Source organism: Orcinus orca, chromosome 8 (assembly GCF_937001465.1).
Source record: "Orcinus orca chromosome 8, mOrcOrc1.1, whole genome shotgun sequence".
Lineage (NCBI taxonomy): Eukaryota > Metazoa > Chordata > Mammalia > Artiodactyla > Delphinidae > Orcinus > Orcinus orca.
This window is the reverse complement of record NC_064566.1, coordinates 4,175,543-4,186,311: the sequence shown is the minus strand read 5'-3', so window position 1 is coordinate 4,186,311 and position 10,769 is coordinate 4,175,543.

Sequence of the window (10,769 nt, the reverse complement as noted above, 5' to 3'; positions counted from 1 at the left end):
TTTCTTGGCCAGAATCTCGGTCTGCTGAAGCTGGATGAGCCCCGGAGACAGTCCCAGCCCGTGTGTCCTGAGACCCCTCACCTCTGAGAAGTAGCGTCGGCGTCTATAAGGGGGCCTCCAGGGCTCCGCCGGCTGCAGCCGAGCGACTCCACCTACACCTGCCTGGGTTTTCACTCTGTCCGATTGCCCACCTGTGGCAGAGTCCCCAGGATGGGCAGGGCCCTCCAGGGATACATGTCAGGTCAGTGTCAAGGCTGGAGATGTGTCTCCAGCCCAGGCCTCTCCCTCCAGCTTCTCTAGTTGGGAGGGAAAGTGGCTGCTGGCTCCCCTCTGCCTGCCACAGGGCTGTTGGCACAGTAGCAGGGACACTGGTTCTATAAGGTGACTCTGACGTTCCCCAGGCAGCACCTGGACCACAGAGCTGGACCTCAGCTTGGGATGGGTTTTGGGTATTTGAGAAAATCTCTTGCACAGCTAGAGTTGGATCAGGTGGGACCTATCTGTCCCCTCACCCACCTAACTTTCAATCCATCTCTCCATCCAGACAGACTTCTGTCCTTCATTCCAATCCTCCAGGCACTCAGCCACCCATCCATTGGCTCGTCGATCCATTCATTGCTTATTTATCCATCTATTCATCCATCTTTTGGCCCATCCATTCACAGGTTTATCCATCCATCCATCCATCCATCCATCCATCCATCCATCTATCTATCCCTCTGTCTTCCCACCCTATTTATAAATGTGGCTCTCATTTACCCAACCACCTATCCATCTATCTGCTCAATTATGCCACTGTCCATCCACCTGTCCATTCATTGACCCAGCCAAATGTCCATGAACAGATAATGTCACACAAGGCTGCCATATTGGTCACAAAGTGCAGAGCGACACCATTTCTTGGATTGTATGACGATCCCTACTTAGGTGAAAACACTGAGGCATAGGAGGCAGCATATATATTGGAAATAACGACTTACGGTCAGACTGACACGGGCTCAAACCCTAACTCCATCCTCTCTTGAGTTGTGTGGTCTTGGGTCGGTCATTTGCCTCTCTGAGTCTCAGTTTCTTCCTGTGTAAAACAAGAATATGAACATTGAGATTGTTCTGGGAATTAAAGATAAAAGGTGTAACATTTTCCTGCACATAGTAGGTTCTTTTTTTCTTGAAGAGCAAACATTAATTTCTCACAGTTCTGGAGGCTGGGAAGTCCAAGATCCAGGTGCTGGCAGATCCAGTGCCTGGTGAGACCCCTCTTGGCTTTGCAGGCAGCCATCCTCTTGTGTCCTCACATGGTGGAGGACAGAGAGAGGGCTGCACATAGTAGGTCCTTAATAAAAGTTTGTGCCCTGGAGGAACAACCGCTGAACCCAGGCTGTGCCCAGGGCTCGTTCCTCTAGTCTCAGAGCTCTTTGCCGTCCCGTTCAGATGGCCATCTGCTCATCCAGTGCAGCTGGGTGACGCCAACAGCAGCCTGAGCTTCGGAGCCGTTGGGGGCCATCGGACGCTTGCCACCCAGAGGTGGCCTGGGCCCGGCCTCCCCCGGCCAAGGCTGGCTGCTGCAACCCAAGCAGGCAACCCAAAGGTGCATGGCCTGTGCTCCCAGGACATAGTCTCCCTCTAGTCCCTGCCGACGTGCCCCTACCCCAGCCCAGCTGCCAGGCCCAGGAGGCGTGCACACACAGCGTGGAGCAGGAACCGAGCCAAAGCCCTCTGAGCTCATCTCTGCCCGACCGACCAGGCAGGCCTGTCCCTTCCCCGCGGTAGGTAAATACAGGCATCTAGTTACGTGGCAACGTGGCCGGTCTGCGGTGGCGGGGGAGGCAGCTTACAGAACGGCAGCGTGGCGCTTGGGCGCTACAGGAGAGGGAGGCCCCCTTCATGATGTGGCTGGTACCCTGCTGCCCACCCCTGGGGGTTACTTGTTTGATCCAGGAGCCGTGGATGTGGCCCAGGCAGCAGGACGTCCAGATACAAGGACATCTCTGTGCAGCCCTCCTGGAGTCACACACAGGTCTGCAGGCTCACCGCTGCCCAGCCGGCATCGCCACGTGCTCTCACGGAATCCTCCCACTGTCCCCACTTTACGGATGGGGCAGCTGACCCCCAGAGAGGAGAGATGCTTGTTCAAGAGAAGTGTTGGTCTGACTCAGCCATGCTCTAGGGCTGAGACCCCTGCTCTGGGCAGCCTGCCCTTAGCTTGGCCAGCCCTGGGGTCCCTGGGGTCTTCCCCAGCTCCTGTCTCAGGAGCTCCGAGGCTGGCAGCCCCCAGGTAAGGCGAGGTGGCCAGGCTATGACAGACCCCATCCTCCCACCGCCTCCTCTCGATCACGTGGCTCAGGGCCAGAAATGCACCCACACTTTCCTCCTCCTCTGCCTGAGGAACCCCTGGGTGCCCTGCCCAAGCCCACTCAGGCTGCCCCTCGGGGAAGCCCTCCCCGACCCCCGAGTCTCCAGGGCGAGGCTCCTGAAGGTCTGTGGACCTCAGGCTCTTCTGCCACAGGGGAGAGTGATCCCGGGAATCACCTTGCAGATTAGGCGAGAAAACTATCATAAAGCTCGTTCCGTGTCCCTCACAAGCAGAAAGGGCCCAACACATAGAAGTTCTAAAATCATAGCTCAGACGGGCACCGATGCACCTCAGTAACCCAGTCTTTCTCAGGCAGCAGCTGTGCCCGGCTTCTCTTCGGCTCTCCTCCTGATGCAGGTCCAGTCCTGAGGGGAGGGAAAACCGCTGGGGACTAGTGGACGGATGGATGGATGGAAAATGGGACAAATAAATGGACACAAGATTTAATGGGAGAGAGGAAGAGGGGAGATGGAGAGAAAGTAGAGGTGGGAGGTGGTCCAGCTCCGTTAACCCCACAGGCTCTGGAGTCAGATGAAGCTCACATCCCAGCTGTGTGACTGGCTGGGGACATCACCTCCCTGTGTCTCATTTCTATTATTTGCATCTAGAAACGGGAACATAACTGTACCCACCCCGGCACGCTGTTGTGAAGATTAAACAAAACGAGCATGCAGGGACCTATCTTCATACATGACACTCGGAAAATGACACTCAAGTTTCCTTCCTCCCGGACACCCCGGCTCCAGTTCCCAGCGAGGCCCGGTACCTGCCCGGCCATTCCTGCGCCGGGCGTGCCCCGCGTCCTCCCACCCCTGTCAAAATCCCCTGGATCAGCGCCTCTCCCAGGTATGTCCTGGTTATGTAATCACCGCGGAGCAGCTCCACGCCGGCCAGCTCTTCCCTGGCTCCTGTTTGCTCATTGGCTCAGGGAAGAGCTCCATTCAGAAGAAATTGCTATTGTTACTCAGCCTTCCCATGGGAAAGCGGCATAGGGGAGGAGCTCAGTGAACCGGCAGGGGAGGCGGGAGTGGTGGCAGAGGAGGAGGAGAGAGGGAAGCAGGCCCTGGCACAGCCCCGGGCTTTCTTGGTACACACACAGGACTTACCATTCACTTGATCTCTTTAAAAACAAAAGCCTCAAAGAATTTTTTGCATGACTTGATTTTCTGATAAACCTGAAAAATGGTTAAGAAAAAGGCAGCCCATTATTCCACCCACTTCCTTAGTCATGACCTTTCACTTCACTTCTTACCATGTTTTGTTGACTTTACATTCGTTCATGAGTGTATGCATGCATCCATCCACATGTCCATCCATTTATCCACACATCCACCAATTCATCCCTCCATCCACCCATCCACACACCCACCCACCCATCCATCATCCATCCATCCATCGTCCATCCATTCACCCATCCATCCATCCACACACCCACCCACCCATCCATCAATCCATGGTCCATCCATCCGTCATCCATCTACCCATCTATCCATCCACACACCCACCCATCCATCATCCATCCATCCATCGTCCATCCACCCATCATCCATCTACCCACCCACCCACCCATCATCCAACCATCCATTGTCCATCCATCCATCATCCATCCATCCATCGTCCATCCACCCATCATCCATCTACCCACCCACTCACCCATCATCCAACCATCCATTGTCCATCCATCCATCATCCATCCATCCATCGTCCATCCACCCATCATCCATCTACCCACCCACTCACCCATCATCCAACCATCCATTGTCCATCCATCCATCATCCATCCATCCATCGTCCATCCACCCATCATCCATCTACCCACCCACCCATCCATCATTCATCCATCCATCATCCATCCATCCATCCATCCATCACCCATCCATCCATCCATCATCCATCCATCCATCATCCATCTATCCTTCGTCCATCCACCCATCACCCATCTACCCATCCATGAATCCATCCCTTCTTTCACCTACCATGTATTGAGTTAGTAGTGGAAGAAATAGTGGACTAGAGTCTTGTGAGCTGGCTTCTAGTCTTAGCACGGCCACAGTGTTGAAACTGAGTGCTCTGTGCAGAAAGCAACGTATGAAAGTGACACCTACCCAGGTCTGGGTCTCACATCTGCCATTTTCACTCCTGTCTTTGGCTAAACCCTTCCCCTCTTTGAGCGTCAGCTTCCTCATCTGTGAAACAGAGCAGTAATGGTACTTGTCTTATTATTTTGAGGGCACGGTAAGAAAATTTACAGGGAGTTCCTGGAACCACGTGAGCCTTCCAGTAGGAGGTACTCAGGTCCTGTGCTTTGGGTGGGGGGGGGCTGCCAAGATGGGACAAGAGCTAGCCCTGGTCTTCAGGGCTTTCTGGGCAGTGGAGCAGAAAAAGACCCAGCCAGCATCCGAGGGGTGGAAACGAAGAAGAATGAAAGGATACAAAACCAGAGAGGCATGGTAAGGAAAGGTCTTGATGGCCGTGGTGATCATGGGTTTTGAGCAGGGTAGAACATGGTTGGATTAGTATTTTGGAAGGACCCTTCTGGCTGCTGTGGATTAGAAATGGGGTCCCACAGGGAGGGAAACCAGTTAGGAGACTGGTAGTTGCCTGGAGTAAAGATCATGAGACTAGAGATCATGGTGGGGGGTGGGGAATGTGACACTAAACTTCACAGATATTTTTTCTTCTAAATGTGAAAACTGTGCAGGCAGCAGAATCAATGACCTGGGCCTCGGGTGACCTGGGTCACACCAGTTCCCTTGGTCATTTGGCAACACAGAACTCGTATCTTACCTTACCATCCTGTGTCTCTGGTAGACATTGCTAATCAATTGCAGCTCTCCTTCCCCTAGAGCCTAAAACCATGCCGCCCAATATGGTAGCCACCAGCCATCATTTAAAAATGGTTATTTAAATCTAAATCAAATCAAATGAAATCAAATGAATAATTCTGTTGCTGAAATGCAATAGTCACATTTCAAGGGCTGTACACCTACATGGGAAGAGCAGCTCCCTGTTGGCCGGAGCAGATACAGAACATTTCTGTCATCACAGATGTTCTCTTGGACTGTGCTGCCCTCATTGCTGGGAAGGACAACAAACCCTCTGCCTTTTTGGGCCAAGAAGGCGTGAATTCTGCCAAACACCAGACTTGCCCGGGGGTCACATCTCACTGCAGGTTCCGTTTCCATCTGAATTTTACATACGGCAAGGTCAGCCTTGAAAGAGCAAGGTCCTTCTGGGCTGACCCTTCTCAAGTTCACTTTCTTGTCTCTAAGGAAAAAAAAAAAGTAAAACCCTTGCCATGCGGCCACACACATACTCAGCGAGTGTTGTTTCTGCCCTCAGCTCACTTGATTTCTTCAGCCTCCAGAGACCTGGTGCTTCTGTTCTGCAGCTATTTTTAGTGCCTCTGGGTGAATGTCGTTGCCGCCAGAGGCTGACATTTCATACTCTGGGAACCCTGACCTGCTGCTTTCCGGTTGTGAGCTAAACCTGCTTTTTCATGCCCCAGAAGGAAAGAACAATGATCATTAATAATCAGCATCTTCTGGAAAATAGGAAATGGAGCCTTCATGATCCGAGGCTGCCCTTAACCCCAGCTGTGCTGCCTGCAGTGGCCACCGCATGGCTGATCTACCAAAGTTTCCGTGGCTGCCAGGGTTACACCCTGAGGCCACCAGCCATGCCAAAGCACGGACAGTGGGCAGTATACACATAACTAGGGGAAGGACGAGGCTGGGGCAGAGTCATAAAAACTTGATGGAGAAAAAAGCGTTTCCAACTTGTGTAGAGACCTGTGGCCCACCTCCAGAGACCAGCACAGGGAACACCCTCCCAGGGCAGGGTGGGGTGGAGGCAGGAGTAGGGGAGGATGCCTTGCTCTCGGCGGGAGGGGGTGTCTTTTTGGGCTGGGGAGATTGACTGATCCAAAATGCCAGAGCCTCTGACCCTGGGCTGGGTCCCGTGCTGGGTCCTGGGGGCCACAGAGGAAGGAGGACCAGGTAAGTGGTGGCAGGATATTGGGATAGGGAAGGAACACCGGCCAGCTGCTGGCTCAGGGATGGGGCAGAGGGGCATAGGGCCTCGCACCTGCCGGCAGGAACGAGGCTACAGGTTCCCCCAGTGCCCCTCCTCCCCAGGTGCACAGGTGGTCCCTCCAGCCCCTGTGGCAGTGGGAACCGAAGCTGGCCTGGCCTTTAGGGAAGAGGGGCGGGACTTGCCGAAATCACCTTTGACAAGGAAAGCAAAGGTCACGGGAACAATTCCTCCCTTTCACGCTGGGCGACCCGGCAGGAGTGTGCTGGAGCTGACAGAGGGTGGCAGCCCCTCCCAGGCAGCCCAAGACAAACAGGGTGGCAGGAAGTTCCCACGCTCCCAGGACTGGCGCCCAGGAGCCTCTGCAGTCACCTGCTGGGGGTTGGGGCTGCCAGGAGGGCGGGGCCTCAGCCACCCACAGGTGAGCCTGGAGCCCCACAGCCTGGGGGCGGGGTCAGCTGAGCACATGCGCTGACACCTACTCGGTGACTTGCACTTTGCAAACACCACCTCCCTGAGTCCTTACAAAAATCCTGCTAGGTTAACATTATGGTCTTCAGTTCACAGAATAGGAACCTGAGACCCAGAGAGGTTAAGTGACTTCCTTTGGGTCACACAGCCCCAAAAGGGAAGAGTCAGGATTTGGGCTCAGGCTCCTCTGGTTTCGAAGTCTGTGCCCTTTAGTCATGTATTCACTCAGCAAACCTTTGCTGACCCCCTCCTGTGTGCCAGGCTCTTAGCCAGGGGCCAGGATGGAAATGTAATCAGGGCCATGGTCCCGTGGGCAATCTCGTGTCTCATTTCACAGCAAAAGTCCACATTAGCAGTGACCTAGGGCTCCGTCTGCAAAGGGTGAGTGGGTCCCTAAACCGACCTCAGTGGAATATGCTAGGTGATAGGACAGCACACCCAGCTGTGGGGAGAAGGCCCTGGAGGAACACAACAGCCTCAACTCCTAGATTTTTGTTTCAGTGCTACTTCTGCTGATCTCTGGGCTGGGATGGGTGGCCTGGGGTGGGTGTCCCCCTACCCTTGAAATCGGGGTGACCGAGAGCTAGCTCCTCTAACCCCATGAGCACTTGCTTCCAAAGGAGTAGACGAACTGACCAGGGAGCCCAGGCCACGGCCACACGTGGGTCACCTCTCCCAAGCCACTCAGAGATGCTCCCGGGCTGGAGCTCTTGGAGGGCAGGGCTGCCCCTTTGCTTGAGGGACATTGACCCAGGGCTGGCCGTGGGCAGGCTCGGGGGTCCCAGAGATGCAGACCGCCCCACCACCACCTCAGCACCCAGCACAGACCTGGCGTGGAGTAGGTGCACAGGAAGAGCCAGCTGAATGATTGTGGCCACTGCTGGGTCACCAGCTGTCACTGCTGCCCCTGTGGACAAAGGCTTCCAAGGGTCCCTGGGGCTTTGAGGGTCTTCAGGTCTCGGAGGACCCCACACAGCTGCCTCACGGGGACCACACTGCTGCCGGTACCCCCAAACAGAGCACCATCTTGCCGGTTCATCATGCCACCTCAGAGCCCATGTTTATGACGAGGTTAAGTTGGGTCAAAGGGCACCTCTCAGCCTGGAGTTTGGGACAGCAGCGGCTCCTGGAGCCCAGATGAGGGTGGGAGCTGAGAGCCTGGGATGGAGGGTGAAGCGAGGCTCTCCCCATCGTGGGCCCCCAGCCAGGAATCCAGTGGGACCGTATGGCCCCTCTCACCTCTCAGATTCCAGACTCGCAAGGTCAGGAACCACTGATGCTGTGGCCAAAGGGCACGTGCTCAAGAATGACCCGTCCTCTGAGGGCCGGCTTTCCCTTCCCCGCAGGAATGGGGAGTCAGGCCTGGAGTCAGGGGACAGCCCTGCCCACTCACTTGTTCCACTGCCCATCCACTTATCCACCGTTCTAACGAACACTTACCATCGTCCGTCCAAAGGTACGCAGCTATCCCATCAGGTTACCCACCCGCCAACCAGCCGTTCACACAGGCGTCCATCCTGTCATCTGACCACCGGTCCACCTATTGACTCACCAGCAACTTCCACTGACTGTCCATCTACTCACTTAGCCTTCACCTGCCCATTGAGTTGTCCCTCTGTCCACGTTTTGATGTACCTGCACATCCGTCCACTCCCTCAAACCCCTAGTGCCAGGCCTGAGGCCATCCGTGGGCACAAAGCAGGGTTGGCTGGCATTAATTCCGGGTGATGTAGCCAAAACCAAGTTGGTTCAAAGCAAACACTTTGTCACTGGCTTTGCGGCTTTCCCTCCAGCCACACCTGCCCTTCCTCTCCTGGGAAGAAGTCAAAAGGCATGGAGGGTGGGGAAGCGTGGGCTTTGGGTCTCTGCCATTTATTAGCTGCGTGACCTTGGACTTGGTAACTTTTCCATGTTGTATGACGTGAAGATTCACTCCAGCACGTCTTTGCTGAGCCACTGTAACAGCGAAATGCCCACCATAAGTAATCTGCGTTATTGCCATAATTAATTATCACTGACCAATTTCATCTGATGGTACTAGAAAGAAAGGTTGCTGGGATTCCCGAATGCCAGGTTAGTGAAAAAACATCTCTTTCTGCAGCTTTTCCTTCACCCAAGCCTTCCTTTTTGTAGCTGGCCGGGTCTCGTTTTCAATTGCACATTTCTTTTTTATTTAAGCAGCACTGATAACACCTTTTTGATAAAAGGAAAACAAAACTTCCAGCGGAGATAAAGGAATGTCCGTGTTCTTTGTCAGCGGTCCTGGGAAGGAGCGTTCCACAGCCCATGTTATTTTCCCACTGGAATGTGACAAAGGAGGTGTGAAATATTTGTCCAGATCATTTCTCATCAATGGGACATTCCAATAACCACGAGCAGCGTTGGCCCTTTTTTCTCCTAAGCACAGCCCGGAGGGAGCCACTAGTCTGGCTAATCTGGATTTGCGGGCATAAGGGTCCTGGCTCACTGGCTGAACTGGGGAGACGGGGACACTCGTGTTCCACCGGGGCGGTGTGTTTGTCTGAGTCAGCTGCTGGCCTGCTGCTGGGTCTGGGCTGTGTCAGAGGCTGAACCTGAAGCTCTGGTACGTGCCCGACCCCTGGGCCCATGCAGCTTTATTCTCTCTCTTGCCTGGGAGAAATGATTCAGTATTCTATTTTAGAGGAGGAGACTGAGGGTCAGAGTGCATATGGGAGACTTACTCAAGGTCACACACATTTCAGATCTGAAACCAACATCTAGCTCTGGCTGCCACGGCCAGAGGTGCTGCCGTTCACCTGGTCATCCTCTCCCCAAGGGCCTTCCGAGGAGGCTTGTGTTTGAGAAGGGTGCCTCCTGGGCCCAAGCGTCCATCGTGTTTCCCCAAAAGTGATGACGGCCTGGTGTGAGCTTTTCCCCTCACCTGAGACAGAGGCCCACAACTGCCTCTATGGTACAGGTCTTGTCTCCAATCAGTATGGTACCCCCACCTGGCACGCCCCCCTCCTCCAATCCCAGCTGTCTCTGAAACTCCTCTGACACCAGATACCACCGTACCACTGACCACTGGTCTTATAGCAGAATGCAGGAGCCCGGTGGGAGAGTCCGACAGGCCTGGGGTGGCAGCCAGTTCAAGACAGCCTCCGACGATCCTTGCCTGTTAGTATTCAACCCCTGTGTAGTTCCCTCCCACCTTGAATAGGCTCACCTGGTAGCCAGCAGGATGCTGTGGGATGCTGGAGCGTGACTCCCAAGGCCACGTCATAGAAGGCGTTGTGGCTTCTACCTCGTTCTCTTCAACTGCTCACTCTGGGGTAAGACGTCCACCACGTTGCGAGGACACACAAGCATCCCTGTAGAGAGGCCCGTTTGGCAGGGTCCTGAGGCGTCCTGCCAACAGCCGGGTGAAGGAGCTGTCTCGGAGGTGAGTCCTCCAGCCTCGGTCAAGCCTTCAGATAACTGCAGCCCCGGCTGCCGTCTTGACTGTAGTCTCCTAAGAGATTCTGGTCCAGAGCCACCCAGTCTAGCGGCTCCCAGATCCTTGACCCACAGAAACAGTGGGAGGCGAGACATATTTGTGGTTTCCAGCCACTACGTTTTGGGGTAATTCGTTACACAGCAGGAGATAATTAATACCTGAACTTTGAATTGTGTGCTTCTCCTTATGAGTTAAGTCACCTGGGTCAGGTGACTCCGCTTGGAGCCCTGGTTTCGTCCTTTACAAGACAGGCTGATCATAACTCCCTAGAGAACTGTGCTGAGAGCCGGATGGGACGCAGCCTGCACTGTGCCTGGCAACCCAGGGGCCACCGGGCTGCTATTATCATTGCTGCAGCCACCTGTGCCTGTGTGGGGTTCTGACCTCCCTGCTTGGGGTGTCAGCACCTGTGACCAGGGCCACCTTCTTACATCCCTCTTATGCCCCACCCCCACA